General features: G+C 37.9%; 1 protein-coding gene across 1 annotated transcript in view; it reads left to right on the forward strand.

Moving 5' to 3' along the window:
* Positions 1-18,302, forward strand: part of MACROD2 (mono-ADP ribosylhydrolase 2) — a 1,239,845-nt gene that overhangs the window by 1,047,172 nt on the left and 174,371 nt on the right. The gene's annotated exons all lie outside the window — the stretch shown is intronic.

Here is an 18,302-nt window from a genome sequence, read left to right on the forward strand (position 1 = left end):
TTGCTTTTCTGGAACATCAAGCTTGGCATGATGTTCAAATGTACCCAAGGACATGCTCTTGTGGAGTGCTTCCTCTGATGTTTGAGAATGATGAGATATCAAGAGGGTTGGCTTTGATGGTTTTGAAGGACCTTGACCCACATTGGCTGGACTGGGATACCAAGCTGGATAGGGCACCATGGTAAAGCTAGGTCTATTTGGGCAGAAATCAGAAATATGAGTATTTATTAAAGATGTAGCATTAGTGTAATTTCACTATCTTGAGAGTATAAGGAAAGTTGGCATAGAAAATTTGACCCTTCATGGGAAAGACCCTCTTATCATCTGCAGTATTCAACTGGGTCTAGATTTCTAACCCAGTTAGAAATATTCTCATACTAGAGAATATAGCAGTTTAGCAGTTTAACTGTTGGATCCAGAGGTGGGTTTCAGCAGGTTCTGACCAGTTCTGGAGAACTGGTAGTGGAAATTTTAAGTAGTTTGGAGAACCAGTAGTAAAAATTCTGAGTGGCCCCACCTCCATCTATTCTCTTCCTCCCAAGTCCCAGCTGATCGGGAAGAAATGGGGATTTTGCCGTATCCTTAGGCTTAGGACCCGGGTACTAGTACCAGTATGGCTTAGGACCCGGGTACTTACGAGACCGCCTGCTGCTACCTTATGCCTCCCACCGACCCGTACGCTCTCACAGAGAGGGCCTTCTCAGGGTGCCGTCCGCCAAACAATGTCGGCTGGCGGCCCCCAGGAGTAGGGCCTTCTCTGTGGGAGCACCAACACTCTGGAACGAACTCCCCCCTGGCTTACGTCAAGTGCCTGATCTTCGGACCTTTCGTCGTGAGCTTAAAACATATTTATTCATTCAAGCAGGACTGGCATAAATAGTTGCTTTTAAATTGGGGTTTTAATAATATTTTAAATTTTTAAATGTTTTAATTATCGGCCGCATAGTAATAGTTCATTTTAAATTCTTTTAATTGTACATATTCTGTGTTTTATTTTGGCTGTACACCGCCCTGGGTCCTTCGGGAGAAGGGCGGTATAGAAATTTAATAAAATAAATAAATAAATAAAAATCCTTCCCCTGGAGTGGGGAGGGAATGGAGATTTTGCAGTATCCTTCCTCTGGAGTGGGGCAGGAATGGAGATTTTACAATATCCTTCCCCTGCCCTGCCCACCAAGCCACGCCCACCAAGCCACACCTACAGAACCGGTAGTAAAAAAATTTGAAACCCACCACTGGGTTAATGTTCTCTGAGCTTGGTCATTTTCCTGCATTTGTGTCATTGCCAGGCTAGGTAACATCATCACTGGATATTCTCTATTAATTACTCAATCAAGGCAGCAGAAACAGGATCACACAATAATATACAACATCATAACAAATAAGCATGCTATGGAGAAGGGGGCTGGCCCAGAAAAAGTGGGCCAAACTTTAAAGGTATGTGAGAAATTGTCCTTGAAGGATTGCCCTTGCACATATACCTTCATAATTAAGCCATTAGCTTAAGAGTTTATGGATGGCCTTGGAATTTTTTAAAATATTCCCCTTGGGACACATGGGTTTCTGGAGTCTTAAACGTGGAGTATTTATCTGTAAATCATTCACCAAGGCAAGGCCTTCTTTTTAATCAAACACAACTCTGTTACAGCTTAGAGGAGGCCAAAAAAAAAAGGTTATATCATTAAAAGATTATATGTTTAGCATGGCACAGCAGTTTTACAACTAATTAACGTAGTTCTGTATCAAGGCTTATAAAATAAATGCTTAACATGCTATTTGGACCATATGCAAGTGTGAGTTGTTCATTTCAGATACTTTTAGACGGCTTCAGCAACAGTTTTCCGTTCGTATTCCATTTAGGTTTTTTTCTGTCTCATTTGATAGATATTTATGAGCAGCTAACCTGAGGCAACCCCATCTTCTACCACAAATCATAACTTATTTTGGGATAAACAACCATATTAGTGCATATACTCTTGTAATATATTTATATAGGTAAATTCTTATTCCTAATAATGGGAATATCTGTGCAGTGTCTTATATAATAAGCTTTCTGTCATTTTACAGAAGTCTGCCCATCTAACAAAGAATTTATTATTCTCACACAATTGATTTTAAGTATTTCTTGGCTCTGAATTCCACTGATTCTGTTTCAGTAGAAACTGGAATCATAGTAAAGTTTAGAAATCTTGCTTGGTTTCTATCATACAATGACAGCAGCAAGTTCTCTCTTCCTCTGCCTCAAATTCTTTTATTTCAAGGGCTATGACCAAATGCTTTTTTTAAGAGACTTTCTATATTTGATTTACTAATACTGTCATCCAAAATCCTAAACTGTACAAGGGATGTTTCCTTTAGCATAGGTTTCAGTCAGTACATGTAATAAGTGTTGTCCTGGTAACTACAATACTCATTGTTGAGGTAACAGAGCTGCCCCAATCATACAGAGTTTTGAAGGTTTGAGGTAAGCATGTATTCTGGACTGACTGGTGTTTGGTGTGGAGCAGATATTTTGAGTCCTGAAAGCTGAGATGAACTTCTAGTTGGCAACACTAGCAGAGGAATATGATATTCCAGAAATGAGTGGGTAAGTGAGAATTTTAATTCAGTCACAGTTCAGAATTACAAATGAAATATATTAAAAATAAAAAATAGACTAGACTGGATTAGACTAAACTAGACTAGACTAGACAGAATTGGTGGTGGGTTCAATGGTGGGCAATCAAGGTATGCCTAAATTTACAGGCAGTAAAAGAAAATTTGGCTATGTTCAAATCATATTGATCTAACAACATGTGTATGGAAGAATAATTTCCCAGATGTTTTACTAGGTATTATAAGGCAGGTCCTGAGAAAGTGAATGAAAACCATAGTAATGTTAGCTTGCCATCTAGAAGAGCTGTGAGAAGCAGAGAATTTATTAAAGTGATAAATTGCATTTATTGGCTGGTCAGCATCAGAATGCCCATCACATGATTCAGTCCCCACTTATAGCATTCTCCATATAGCCATATAGACAAATAAAGTTGCAGCACTGCATTGCCTGTAATAATGCCAGAGGCCGTTACAAAAAACAAAACAAAAAACACAGAATCTGTCATGGTTCAAAAATCTACAGCATTCTTTGAAATCTCATCTGTCTTTTGATTCATCAGTCTGCTTCAACGGAGTGATTCAATTGGTCATCGAATAAAAGCAATTGTTTCAAGCTCTCCGCAAGTCCAGTGGTTATCAGGATTTACCAGGAATAGAGTTCTTATATTTTCCCCTGGGCACTTTAGGGCACGGTAGACATATGATGGTTTTCTAAATTTCCTTTATGAGGAGTCTCCGTGAGTCCACTGACAAATCCATATGTTGGGAATGTGAAGGGCCATAGAAGGAAAACAAAAAGAAGGAAAGGGAAAGAGAAAACTAGAAGAGTGGGGAGAAAATAGCAAACGCAAAGGAAAAGCTAGGGTATGGAAAGAGTCAATGAGCGAGAGACAGTCCCATAAACTCCATAAAGTGAGCCATAAAGAGCCTTAAATTAAACTGGTTTGCACCCCGTTGTCACATCAAAAGATCCAAGTTAAACTAGATAGGAAACAACCTTCCTGTTTCCTATCTAGCTTGCTCTGCAAGACTGGCATTAATCTGCACCTCTACAAGTAGATTTCTTTCCCTGCTTCCCTTACTGCCTGAGAAATTATGGAGGGTCTCTTCTGTGCCTCTTGCCCTTCCCATTATCCATCTGAAAGCTATGCTATCTCTTATTGGACCATTTCTTGGCAGCATCTCTTTGCCCAGGCTCCTGTATCATTCCTATATACCATTCAGTGGTGGGTTGCTACCAGTTCACCCTGGATCGGGCGAATCGGTAGCTGCAGCGGCGGGATGCTCTGCCTACTTGCCCAGACACTTCTGCACATGTGCAGAAGCTTCTGTGCATGTGCATGGGAAGAAGTGTTGCGTGCACATGCGAGTGAGCACATGCCCAAGAGCAAACTGGTAGTGACAGGTTTTGAAACCCACCCCTAATACCGTTGTAATCATGTACCTAATTCCCCTTTTACAAATGTACAAGAAATAACATTTGCAAAAACTTTCTTTATAGGGTAGTTCCTATTTTAATTTTCATAAAAGTTGTTCTAGCTGTTTCTCTGATGCAGATGGGAAATTATCTCAGAAGAACAACAGGCTAACTGAAATTAGCCTTTTCATTTTGTTGAAAGACAGTAGTAGATATATTTCCTCTTTCTGTTTTCCATCAACAAACTCAGGGTAATATTCCTTTTGTATCCTCTCCCCTGTGTAACTGGAAGGGAGCCAATTCAGATATTTTCAGTGAACAGCTTAATTGTTCCAGAGGGACACAATCACAGAAGGGGGGCTGGAATCTGGCCTGTTGTTTTTCAACTGTGATTTATGTGGACTTTGGCTAAACTGATGACTAACATACATTTATTTCATAAAGTATTTCTATATTACTGGTAGTTCCCCAAGCTTTTTCAGCTGCTCAGAATCTCTCAAAAATCTTTTAAATCCCTCTTTGACACCATGGGAAGGTTGTAGACTTCAGAAAGATTACGTATAATTCACCTTGAGCAAGGGAGCCAAATAGTTATGTTTTCCAGGCTCACCTTTTCCATCTATTTTCTCTGATCTCACTCATTAAATCTAGAACATTATTTTACATTGATTTTAAACCCTGCTGTACATCCTAGAAAAACTCCAGACTGAAATGTAATCGCAAGATAGTTCTCCTTAAGGCTCTTTAGAAAAATGATTGCATTATTAACTTCTGGGGTAGATAGGGCAAACTGAAGATGGCTCTCAGTAAGCAGAACTGTCATCTGCAGCAGCAAACCAAGAAACCAATAAGTAGACCAGTTCCATGGAATCTCTTTGGATCAAGTTTGTTGGAAAACAATAAATTGATTTGGTTTCTCCATCCATTCAACCCAAGATTTCAAGGCCAACAGATGTCCTAAAAGCACAGTCCAACAATGATGCCCCTCTCACTTCCATTACTTAACTGAAAGATATTAAGACTTCATAAGTACCAAAGGTATAATAAAAGACTAAAAATTTAGGGTTTTTTTCAGACCACCTCCCAGGCTGGAGCCTACATTAAAAATCAACTTTTTATTTTTTAAAAATATTTTAAAATATTTAGCACTAAATAGCAGTAAGCAATGTAAACATATTATTTATTTCTAACTAGGGTAATGCACATTTGCAACATTTTAAATGTATCCTTTAATATATTGTTATAAGGGGAAAAAATGCAAATACCAACATTTATTCAAAAGTGTGGCAGGTACTTATTTTGTTTAATGGTTAGGGCTGTGTCACAATGACTGTAAAACAGAATGTAATTGTGTTAGTAATAGTCGGGGTAATTAATTGATAATAAAAATATGATCTCATGTATATGACTTAAATTTGTAATGTAGCTAGTGGGGGATTCTTTTACCATTTAATTTAGCCCATGTTTTTTAGGGCTGTGCCCCAAATGGAAAATCATGGATTGTTTTGTTTTGTTTTTTGAATCCCGAATAAATATCATTTCAGAAAGTTGAAACATTTTGGTTGCCCCAAAACAAAATCTGGAAAGATCTCACAGGTGAAGTAGGGGAAAGCTGGTGTATTTCCTTCCAGGCTCCTACCTTCCTCAACATAATCTGTTTGCTGGCTTATTTGCCAGTCTTCCCAACACTTCCGTTCTCTGCCTCCCATAGTCACCCCAGCCAACATTTTTGTGAATATTGTTGACCCTTATCTAATGCTAATTTAGCGTTGACCATTAGTTGATCAGATTCTTGTGTATAGGTAGCAATAATAAACTCTTCTGTGCTTTGAACTCAGTGAATGCTCCTGGTTATTTTCACCTGACACATCCTCTCAGCCAGTTTAGATAGATCCTTTTGTAAGTCTGTAGTATTCTGAGTTGTGTGATGACACTAGGATACCTTATTGTTTATTCCTAACTCCAAGTCATTAATAGAGTTATTAAAATGTGTTTGTCCTAATACAGCTTCTTAAGAAAGCCTAACTGTGCCTCTCTTTCTATTATAAGAAGTGTCCAATTATTTCTACACTTTGTTCTTTAACCAAGAGTCAGGTGATGGGATATGTCCATTGATCTCTTGACTGTTAAATTTGCTCAAGCTACCTTTTATGAGGGACTTCATCAAAAACCCTTTGAATAGTGCAATCTACTGCTGTACTGTTTACATATGATTGTTAACATTTTTAAAGAATCCTAAACTGCTAATGAGATAGATCTAACCTTTGAAAAAACCTATCTTGATTCTTCTTCAGTAAGCTCTGTTCTTATACAATCTATTTACCTTCCCTCATTTTTATCGAATATATATATATATATATATATATATATATATATATATATATATATATATATATATATATATATATATATATATATATATATATATATATATATATGTTTTCTGAGGTTTTCACGGTGTTTGTATGTGGTCTTTGGTTATTGGTTTTCTCGCGTAAAATTGGAAGTGTCTTGGTGACGTTTGATGAAGTCTCATTCGTCATCTTCAGGCTTCAGCTTCATGCTTCTGGTTCATTGCTCCCAGAAGCAGGCTGAAGCCTGAAGATGACGAATGAGACTTTGTCAAACGCTGCCAAGACACTCCAATTTTACGCGGAGAAAACCCGAATAACCAAAGACTCATATATATATATATATATATATATATATATATATATATATATATATATATATATATATATATATATATATATATATATATATATATATATATATATATATATATAGGCTAAAACATTCGCTCAGTAGTAAAAAAATTTAAATGAATGAACAGGAATGAGTCCATTTGAAAATAAACCAGAGGTTTAAAGAAGAGGATAAAAAATGCCTCTTCTAATTAGAACTTAGTATTAGTTTTTATCTAAATGCCTACATGGAAAATTAATATGCCCTCCAGGTACCGTGTAATCCAAATCACATAGGGCATAAGGGTTATTTTTATTTTCCGGTTGCTGAAATAATATTTAGAACTATAGTGGGAGAAGCCAGCCATGGATCTGTTATGGAAATGCTTAAATGTCTTTTTTAAAGAACAAAGCTTTGCTTGACATCTCTTCAAAAGAAGCAACTGGTGAATACATTCAGCCCACTGTCAAACCCTTTTGTGCATGTCAACTGCAAAATGTACTCATTTGGATCTAGCTATACATGGCTCCACCAGGCCTTCTTATGGATTCTGCATAGCAGTGCACTATATTTTGATCCCTTTGATTTTTTTATTGCACAATGTTTTAGGATGTAGTTTTTACCAGTATGAGAAAGCATGTATACACCTGAGATTTCAATACATAGAGAGATGACGGCAACCGTATTTTCCCAGAGGAGGTAATGGGGAAAGATAATGCAATTTGGCCAACTGTTTCTTAAGAATCAAAAATCCAGAAGGAGGCACAAGTGAAAGCTGTTCAAACTTCAGAAGTCATATGGCAATTCTACTTTCAGTTACAGAACTTTATTGTCCTGCTTTGTCCAGATCAATACCCAGAAATCAGTCTTTGTACAGAGCAGAACAGCTTGATACAAGCTGACTGAGTAATCAAAAGCATAAGACATAGCAGGCAGGAGGTTGAGAGGTCCAAGAAGCAGGATCAGAAACAGGGGGCCCTGAGACAAACCACAGTGAGATGGCTTGGAAACAAAGAGTAGAAAGATTGGGAAATAAAATAAAATCAGCAGAAAAGTTCTGGCAAATAAGGTAAAAGTAAGGGGGAAAACTCCAAATTGGGAACTTAGACTGACAAAATGTAATCATAATAATGAGAAATAATTTTATTTCCACTTTGAGACCAAATAATAATGAAGCTAAAGAGATGAAAGAAATAAAGCAATTAGAAAGATAAAAATGCTATATGAAATAGAGAAAATATAAACATAAGCAAAATAAAAATAGAAAACTAAATAAAACAGAACATTTTCTATTGATTCTTCTTATCTTTTTTTTTTTTTTTGAGGAAAATGAGCACATAAGGTATTTGTAACAATATGTAATACTTTAAAAAAAATCTATTCTCATAATGGCCATAGTTATAAGTTAATTTAGCTTGATGTTTTAAAGAACATCTCAGCCAGGTAAATTTCCTCCTCATAGGACAAGAATAACCTAACAACAGGGGAGTTAATAAATCTATACTCCACACTATATAACAAGGGCAGCACAATAAAACGTGGATAATAAATTCAATAACTCCCAGTTGACGAAGGAATAATTGATTTTGAATTAGATAATGTGTTTCTCTCAGATACCTTAAAAGGCAGACAGTTAAATCTCACTAAAGATTCTGTTTGTGCAGAATGCTGTCTTGATGTTGTGTTTGTGGAGGATCTTGCTGATTCTGTCTGTGGTGCCTTTTATATATGGGAGGAGGGCTGTGCCGTTTTCTTGTTCTCTGTCTTGGATTTTAGTGGGGGGTTCTTTTTGGATTAGCTTGGTAATCTTAATTTTTTGGAATCCATTGGATGTTAGTACGTTAGTGAGAGTGTCTAGTTCGGGTTTTAGGTGTTGTTCATCAGCTAAGCATTTTGTTCTGGAGATGAGTGTCTTGGCTACGGAGTTGATCTGTGCTGGGTGGTGGTGTGAGAGTGCGTGCAGATAGCGGTTTGTGTGTGTTTTCTTCTGGTAGATGGTGTGTCCTAGGGAGCCATTGGGTTTTCTGTAGACTAAGACATCCAGGAAGGGAAGTTGGTTATTAACTTCTGTTTTCCATGGTGAACTGTATTTTGGGGTGTAGGCTATTGAGGTGTGTGAGGAAGTTGTCAAGTTTTTCTTTCCGTGTGGCCAGATTATGAAGGTGTCGTCTACATATCTGAGCCAGAGTTTGGGTTGTGATCAGATTTTCTAGAGCTTGGGTTTCAAAAGTGTTCCATGTAGAGATTGGCAATGACAGGTGAGAGGGTGATCCCATGGGTGCTCTTTCTACTTGTTTGTATTTTTGTCCATTATAGATGAAGTATGTGTTGGATAGGCAGTGGTTGGTCAGATCTAGGATGTGCTTGGGGGGGTTATATTTGTTTTGGATAGCTGTCAAGGCTTCTTTGATTGGCACTTGGGTGAAGAGGGATATGACATCAAAGCTCACGAGTAGGTCGCTGGGCTGTAAGTTTTGTTTCTTTATGATCTCTATGAACTGGAATGAATTTTTTACGTGTGAGGTGATGGATTCTGCAAAGGGCTGTAGTTGTTTGGCGAGAAATTTGGCTAGGTTTTGTAGAGGTGAGCCTATGGAGCTGACTATGGGTCTGAGTGGGGTTCCTTCTTTGTGTATCTTGGGGAGGCCATAGAGCTTAGGGCATCTGGATGATTTCTCTCTGGGAATGATTCTTTGTTGGATTTCTTCGCTGATGGGGGAGTTTGGTAGTCAGATGTGTTCATAACCACCGTGGCGTTGCCCTTGTCTGCTGGTAGGATTATTATGCTGGTATCTTTTTTCAGGTTAAGTAGTGCTGTCTGTTCCTCTTTGGGTAAGTTGCTTTTGGATGGCTTGCTGGTGCAGAGGATGTTGGAGATCTCGAGTCTGATTTTGTTAGCGTCATCGGGGTTGATTTTGGTCAGGCTGGTTATTGACAAACGAGTCCCTAACACGAGGAATGACACCAGACCCACACTCACAAGGTCCACACAGGATGTCACCACCGCACATCCACCCAGAAAGCAGACCCAAACCCACACTGATCATGAAGCACGACCAAGGACCAGAAGCCAGACCGCAGCTGCAACATTAGCCATTTCAAACCCCTTCAATCCATTCATGCAGCAGACTGACACCCACTATGAAGATGTAGTACGACCACAAAGCCAAACAACAGCTATGCAGCTCACCAGCTCAAATCCCCCTGCAGCACAGACTAGACTGAGCACAACCAAGCCCCACCAACACAGGACACACCCCAGCCAACATTTTTGTGAATATTGTTGACCCTTATCTAATGCTAATTTAGCGTTGACCATTAGTTGATCAGATTCTTGTGTATAGGTAGCAATAATAAACTCTTCTGTGCTTTGAACTCAGTGAATGCTCCTGGTTATTTTCACCTGACACATCCTCTCAGCCAGTTTAGATAGATCCTTTTGTAAGTCTGTAGTATTCTGAGTTGTGTGATGACACTAGGATACCTTATTGTTTATTCCTAACTCCAAGTCATTAATAGAGTTATTAAAATGTGTTTGTCCTAATACAGCTTCTTAAGAAAGCCTAACTGTGCCTCTCTTTCTATTATAAGAAGTGTCCAATTATTTCTACACTTTGTTCTTTAACCAAGAGTCAGGTGATGGGATATGTCCATTGATCTCTTGACTGTTAAATTTGCTCAAGCTATCTTTTATGAAGGACTTCATCAAAAACCCTTTGAATAGTGCAATCTACTGCTGTACTGTTTACATATGATTGTTAACATTTTTAAAGAATCCTAAACTGCTAATGAGATAGATCTAACCTTTGAAAAAAAACCTATCTTGATTCTTCTTCAGTAAGCTCTGTTCTTATACAATCTATTTACCTTCCCTCATTTTTATCGAATATATATATATATATATATATATATATATATATATATATATATATATATATATATATATATATATATATATATATATATATATATATATATATATGTTTTCTGAGGTCTTTGGTTATTCGGTTTTCTCGCGTAAAATTGGAAGTGTCTTGGTGACGTTTGATGAAGTCTCATTAAGTCATCTTCAGGCTTCAGCTTCATGCTTCTGGTTCATTGCTCCCAGAAGCACGAAGCTGAAGCCTGAAGATGACGAATGAGACTTCGTCGAAACGTCGCCAAGACACTTCCAATTTTACACGGGAGAAAACCTGAACAACCAAAGACCTATATACAAACACCCGTGAAAACCTCAGAAAACAAATATATATATATATAACCTCAGAAAACAAATATATATATATATATATAGGCTAAAACATTCGCTCAGTAGTAAAAAATTTTAAATGAATGAACAGGAATGAGTCCATTTGAAAATAAACCAGAGGTTTAAAGAAGAGGATAAAAAATGCCTCTTCTAATTAGAACTTAGTATTAGTTTTTATCTAAATGCCTACATGGAAAATTAATATGCCCTCCAGGTACCGTGTAATCCAAATCACATAGGGCATAAGGGTTATTTTTATTTTCTGGTAGCTGAAATAATATTTAGAACTATAGTGGGAGAAGCCAGCCATGGATCTGTTATGGAAATGCTTAAATGTCTTTTTTAAAGGAACAAAGCTTTGCTTGACATCTCTTCAAAAGAAGCAACTGGTGAATACATTCAGCCCACTGTCAAACCCTTTTGTGCATGTCAACTGGAAAATGTACTCATTTGGATCTAGCTATACATGGCTCCACCAGGCCTTCTTTTGGATTCTGCATAGCAGTGCACTATATTTTGATCCCTTTGATTTTTTTATTGCACAATGTTTTATGACGTAGTTTTTACCAGTATGAGAAAGCATGTATACACCTGAGATTTCAATACATAGAGAGATGACGGCAACTGTATTTTCCCAGAGGAGGTAATGGGGAAAGTTAATGCAATTTGGCCAACTGTTTCTTAAGAATCAAAAATCCAGAAGGAGGCACAAGTGAAAGCTGTTCAAACTTCAGAAGTCATATGGCAATTCTACTTTCAGTTACAGAACTTTATTGTCCTGCTTTGTCCAGATCAATACCCAGAAATCAGTCTTTGTACAGAGCAGAACAGCTTGATACAAGCTGACTGAGTAATCAAAAGCATAAGACATAGCAGGCAGGAGGTTGAGAGGTCCAAGAAGCAGGATCAGAAACAGGGGGCCCTGAGACAAACCACAGTGAGATGGCTTGGAAACAAAGAGTAGAAAGGTTGGGAAATAAAATAAAATCAGCAGAAAAGTTCTGGCAAATAAGGTAAAAGTAAGGGGGAAAACTCCAAATTGGGAGCTTAGACTGACAAAATGTAATCATAATAATGAGAAATAATTTTATTTCCACTCTAAGACCAAATAATAATGAAGCTATAGAGATGAAAGAAATAAAGCAATTAGAAAGATAAAAATGCTATATGAAATAGAGAAAATATAAACATAAGCAAAATAAAAATAGAAAACTAAATAAAACAGAACATTTTCTATTGATTCTTCTTATCCTTTTTTTTTTTTTTTGAGGAAGATGAGCACATAAGGTATTTGTAACAATATGTAATACTTTAAAAAAAATCTATTCTCATAATGGCCATAGTTATAAGTTAATTTAGCTTGATGTTTCAAAGAACATCTCAGCCAGGTAAGTTTCCTTCTCATAGGACAAGAATAACCTAACAACAGGGGAGTTAATAAATCTATACACCACACTATATAACAAGGGCAGCACAATAAAACGTAGATAATAAATTCAATAACTCCCAATTGACGAAGGAATAATTGATTTTGAATTAGATAATTTGTTTCTCTCAGATACCTTAAAAGGCAGACAGTTAAATCTCACTAAAGATTCTACATGTTTGGTAATTTTTTGGGATAAAAGATATTCCACCACACAAAACCTACAAAAATGATGGGGAGAGAGTCATTTGGTCACTGTGACGATGCTTAGAAAAGTTGTTGATGTCAATGCATTTTTTCCTAAATAAATAAATAAAAATATCCAGGAAAGTCAGAGTGGTATAAGAATTCTTTGTGAAAATTAGTTTGGCCCAAAACCTAATATGGCAAACTCTCATTTGAGCCCTTATAGAAGAAAGGCTTAATTCCAAATAAAAGACTGATTTGGGTAAGTTTTGAGGCAATCAATCAATCAATCTTTAGGACTGACTTCTTTTTTGAAGCAAATTTGGGAGCCAAAACTAATTATTTTAGTTCTCAAGATATTCATAGCTGCGGGAACCTAGTTGCTGCCCCCACTGTCTGCAAAATGCAAGATTGGGTTGACAATCCAACGAGTCTAGTTTATGATAATTTTTAATATCTCATTCTAAAACAGAGAAAATTGAAAAGTTATTCTTAGAGATTTAAAGTCTGAATTTGTTTGATACTGGTTTTGTCTATTTTATGAGCGTAAGTAGGACTGACAAACCTTTTAGGTGAAGATCATTACTTTTGGTTTTTATATGGCTCTCCAATCCACAATAAAATATAGAGTCCCAAGCACATCTATTGTTCTAGGAACTGCTAGAGGTTCTGCTGTTTAAGTCTGGTTCCTCCAGCTTCTATCTTCTTTCCCACATATCTGATTTATTTCTTGCTCTTCTCTGAAATGTATTCATATTACAGTTATAAGCCACATACTACTAATTGAAGAAGGAGAGAATGGAAAGTAGGACAGCAAAGGAGTAAAATAGGACAAAGAAAACCATGGCTCTAACAAAGAGGCTCTAAACTGTAGATGTACAGTGTCAAGTCCCATGACATCAACTTTTAAGTCACATAATATATCAAGCCTAGATACGTTGAATGGTATGTTATGATAATCATGGACTGTACAAACTCTGTATAAGTACAGGTTAGGCAAGACCTGGCTCAAAAACAGTAACAGTGAGAGGGACCTTGGAGTTCTAGTGGATAATCACTTGAGTATGAGCAAGCAGTGTACAGCAACAGCAAAAAAAGCTAATACAACCCTGGATTGTATAAACAGAGGCATAGAATCAAGATAATGTGAAGTATTAGTACCACTTTATAAAACCCTAATAAGACCACACCTGGAATACTGTAACCAATTTTGATCACCATACTGCAAAAAAGATGTTGAGACCTTGGAAAAAGTTTCAGAGAAGAGCAGAAGAGAAGAGCAACTAAGATAATCAAAGAGACTAAAACATGAAGAAACGCCTGCAGGATTTGGGTTTGGCTAGTCCGAAGAAAAGAAGAATTAGGGGTGACATGATAGCAGTATTCCAGTATTTGAGGGGCTGCCACAAAGAAGAGGGGGTCAAATTATTCTACAAAGCACCAGAGGCCAGGACAAGAAACAATGGTTGAAATAACCAAAGAGAAGCAACCTGGAATTAAGGAGAAGCTTTCTAACAGCGAGGACAATTAACCAGTGGAATAGCTTGCCTTCAGAAATTGTGGGCGCTCCATCACTAGGGGTTTTTAAGACGAGACTAGACGGCTCTTATCTGAAATAGTATAGGTTCTCCTGCTTGAGCAGAGCATTAGATTAAAAGACCTCCAAGGTCCCTTCCAGCTCTATTCTATTCTATTCTATTCTATTCTATTCTATTCTATTCTATTCTATTCTATTCTATTCTATCTGGGGTAATTATTATTCCTGTGCTTTAAAACCATCTGCAAAGTATTATTAATTTTTACATTTTAAAAAACAATCTCAGGAAATCATCAAAATTTTGAATGGGGATAAAAATCCCAGAAGGTGGTCGTTTAGCAACACAAATGCAGCACGCAGACGTTGATACGGCTAATGTGACTATGAGTTGATAATAGTATAAACTTGCATTCTCCTGGGTTTTATTGCAGTAGCTTTTTTTCATTAGTCCATTTGAATTCTTCTTTATAAAAAGTACTAACAAACCAGTGGAAAATGAACACGTTTCCTAAATGATTCCATTTTGTCTTTCCTTTTCGCTCCTTTTTCTTGACTCTTTTGTGAATGATTTTCTTTGTTCAGCTTCTTCCCTCTGATTTGCATATAAAGACACTTCTAATTATTCTGTGCTGTCAAGATATTCCCTATCTCCAAAAGAATGTGCTGTTTCACACAATGGATGTGGTTGCATGGTGCTGTGTCAAAGACCAGGGGCATTGGGCTGGCTCTCCAACACTCAGATTGTATTCAGAAGGGAATGACAAATTCTTTGCTGTATTGAAGAAGTATTATTTCATATTGTATGTGTTCATAAAATGGAAGAGGGGGATTGCTTCAACCAGCAATAATATATGCGCTTTGCCTGACTTTTCTAATAAGCAGGGTTATCCCAAGAAGCTCAGCATGCCTTCACTAGGAGGTTAGGCTACAAAGAAAGAGGTCCTGATGGTTTGAATGGTTTGACCTACAAAGCTTCTCCTTAAATACAAACAGTGAAAAACAGAAATGTGGTCCCTGAGACATAAATGCATCTTACCCCAAACTATATTCTGGATATCAGCACTATTGGATTGGTGTGGGGGGGGGGGAGGTAAGATTATAACTGGTGCTTTTTATTATGTGGAAGAATAGATATGAAGATTCTGTTATTTGTTTATGTATAAGCCTTTTCTTTCTTTTCAGGAAAAAATATGACTAAAAAGGAAATTAGTTTAGCAATAATAATTAATTGAAATTACCTGCTAAAAGCCAAAGATGTCCATAATGTATGCATATCTGTTCTGATAGCTTTGCACAACTTTGTGCCCTTCAGTTATGTTAAAAGATTTCATGTGGCTCGGAAAGACTGACTTTTTTTAAAAAAAGAGGTTTTTTACAATCCCCAGATACATGCAGGTACTTTTCAGTATTCCAGTCTTTCATTATGTCCAGTTATTACAGCAACTTTAACTAGATTCTCCCCACCCCCCACCCCGGTTGGATTCTGATATCAAAAAGATCCTGCTGACAATTATAATTATGTATGGTTCATGTGGCCAAGCATGGAAAAATTGTAATAGTCATTGACAAGCTACTTATCACTAAAAAAGAGTCTCTGGTTTGGAAAATTGCTTGCTTGCTTGCTTCCTGTCTGTCTGTCTGTCTGTCTACCTATCTATCTATCTTGCAGCCTCTTTATGCCAGAAGAAAGGAGAAAGTAGGTCCCCCACAGTTTCCCAACTTTTTGCATGGTCCTGCATTACTATAGAAAAAATGATATAATCGTATTGGGGAAATATTTATTTGAGAATGGGCTATGTCCATAATGAAAATATGATATTTATCACTGTTGATATTACTTGCCAGAACTATCAACCAGGATTAGGAGGAAAAGAGGATGCAGTAATGGTCTGGGAGAAAGAGAGTAGAATTTTACTTTGTCTTCTGTTGCTTCTAGAGAGGGACAGAATTACACTTTGGTGCAGATCAGAATAGGCCTGTGAGCCAGTGGTGGGTTGCTCCTGGTTCGGTCTGGTTCTATAGAACCGGTAGTAAAACCAGAGGGAGGCTCTGCCCATCTGCCATGATGTCATCATGAATAATTTGCGCATGCGCAGAAGCGTGTGTGTGTGTGCGCACGATCGAAACTAGCAAGCAAGTGCGGTCCCATTGCGAACCAGTAGTAAAGGTAAGTAGAACCCACCCCTGCTGTAAGCCATTGGTTTCCAATGATTGTTCCAGTGACATGGGCAGGCTGTCCATTTCTAGAGAATTATCATTATGATTTCATTACTGGATGCAAAAAAAACTATGTCAGTGAAAACTGGATACTCTTGACTAGATTACACTTTAGTTCTTATAGTCCAGATTGGAAGGCACTGTCTGTTGAAAAACAGCATACTTTGAGTACATGTTTACATATGCTGTCATGGTTATACAAGCTTCTGAATCTTTTGTTAAAGCATCCTCATGGAACGATTTCTGTCAGCTCTTTGCAAAAGCAACATCAAGAGAAATCATCCTTCGTGAAAGGAAGACTTCCTTCAAGGGACAGTCTCCATGACTACGGATTCATTCCCCTCCCAATTACTGCTCCTTTCCTTTCTCCCTGTTTCTCCTTTCGTGGGTTCTTTAGTTTTATGGCAAATCAACTACCAAGAAAAATTTATGCTGCTGAATGAAATGCTTAATAGCATATTCAGAGACCCTTAATTTACATTTGGATCTTGTCAACTAAATATATTACCTATTTCTGATTAATAAAACTCCCTAAGGTTAGATTTACTCAGCCTTAGAAAATGCATTTCCCTCATCCTTCACTGACACAGAATAACTTAATATGAAGGAGGAGAAATAGTTGCTAGGCATGCTGTCAGGTTTATATCCTCTTCCTCCTTTGTACCATAATCCTGAAAGTGGTCTGTACTCACAAAACATTCTCTCACCAACTGCAAAATAATGCATCTCTGGAGAATGTATTTGTAGGTATGCTACAATGTCAATTACATTCATTCAATGAACAAAGCCACATGAAAAGTCTCCCTCTCTCTTTCTTCCTGGATGCCTAATTCACTATTTATGCAACTCCTATAGATGCTCGGTCCTATTGTGCAGGTCAGGAGTTCCAGTAGGGGGATTCCTCACTGGGGAATTCTGGGAGATGTAATCTCCAATGCAACTAGAAGGCATCAAATTGTGACACGGGTAACGGAAATGTGGAAGAGCTGTGACTTCCCCTTTGTTTCCTCTCCTCTCATTTCCTATAATTAGAAAAGCAGGTTTTATTTTCCAGTCATTTCATAGATATATCTCTCATTCATATCCCTCAGTTCTTGTTCAGGAAGAGCTGGAAGAGGCTTCAACCTTTGGCATCAGCAGAATGCTGAAGATGTAAAGGCAGACCTGCTATGACTGCTTCTTTGACACATACAGTGTAGAACAGCAATCTCTAACCTTTCTGGCACCAGGGACCGGTTTCAAAAGAAAACTTGTCTTACACAGACTGGGGGAGGGGGATGGTTTCATGTGCAACCTAGATCCCGTGCATGCACAGATGAAGCTTCTTGTTCGCCCACTGCTTGCATGGCCCAGTTTCTAACAGACCACAGACCAGGGATGAAATCCTACCAGTTTGGATTGGTTCGGCCAAACTGCTAGGGATTATGGACATCAGTTTGCCAATCAGTTTGCCAAATCAGTTTACTCCTCCTTGGCCCCACCCATGCCCAGCCGGTCACCGCTCACCTATTCCAGCCACTTGATATTTCACAGAATTCAAAGTTAAATGCAGCAGAGAGAATGCTAACTTTTCACAATGGAGCTGCTGCAGCCTGTCCCTTTAAGGTAGTCCCCAGGAGGGAGGGGGCCAGGAGGGAACCATAAAGGGAGCAGTTGCTCCATTGTGAATGGAGGGAGAAAAGTTATCATTCTCTCTGCCACATAATTCAATGTTAAATGCAGCAGAGAGAATGCTAACTTTTCTCCCTCCATTCACAACGGAACTGCTGCAGCTTGTCCCTTTAAGGTAGTCCCCAGGAGGGAGGGGGATAGGGGGGAGGAGCAGCTGGAATGGAGCCGTTTTTGTGAACGGTAGAAAAATGGGAAGATGATTTTCCTGCCTGTCATCCAATCCTCAATCTCAGCACAGACTGAGGGAAAGATGGTAGGCAGGAATATTCCCTTCCCCATTTTCCTGTCATTCATGACAAAGAGTGGCTGTGAGGGAAGG

This window comes from Ahaetulla prasina, chromosome 1, assembly GCF_028640845.1.
Source record: "Ahaetulla prasina isolate Xishuangbanna chromosome 1, ASM2864084v1, whole genome shotgun sequence".
Lineage (NCBI taxonomy): Eukaryota > Metazoa > Chordata > Lepidosauria > Squamata > Colubridae > Ahaetulla > Ahaetulla prasina.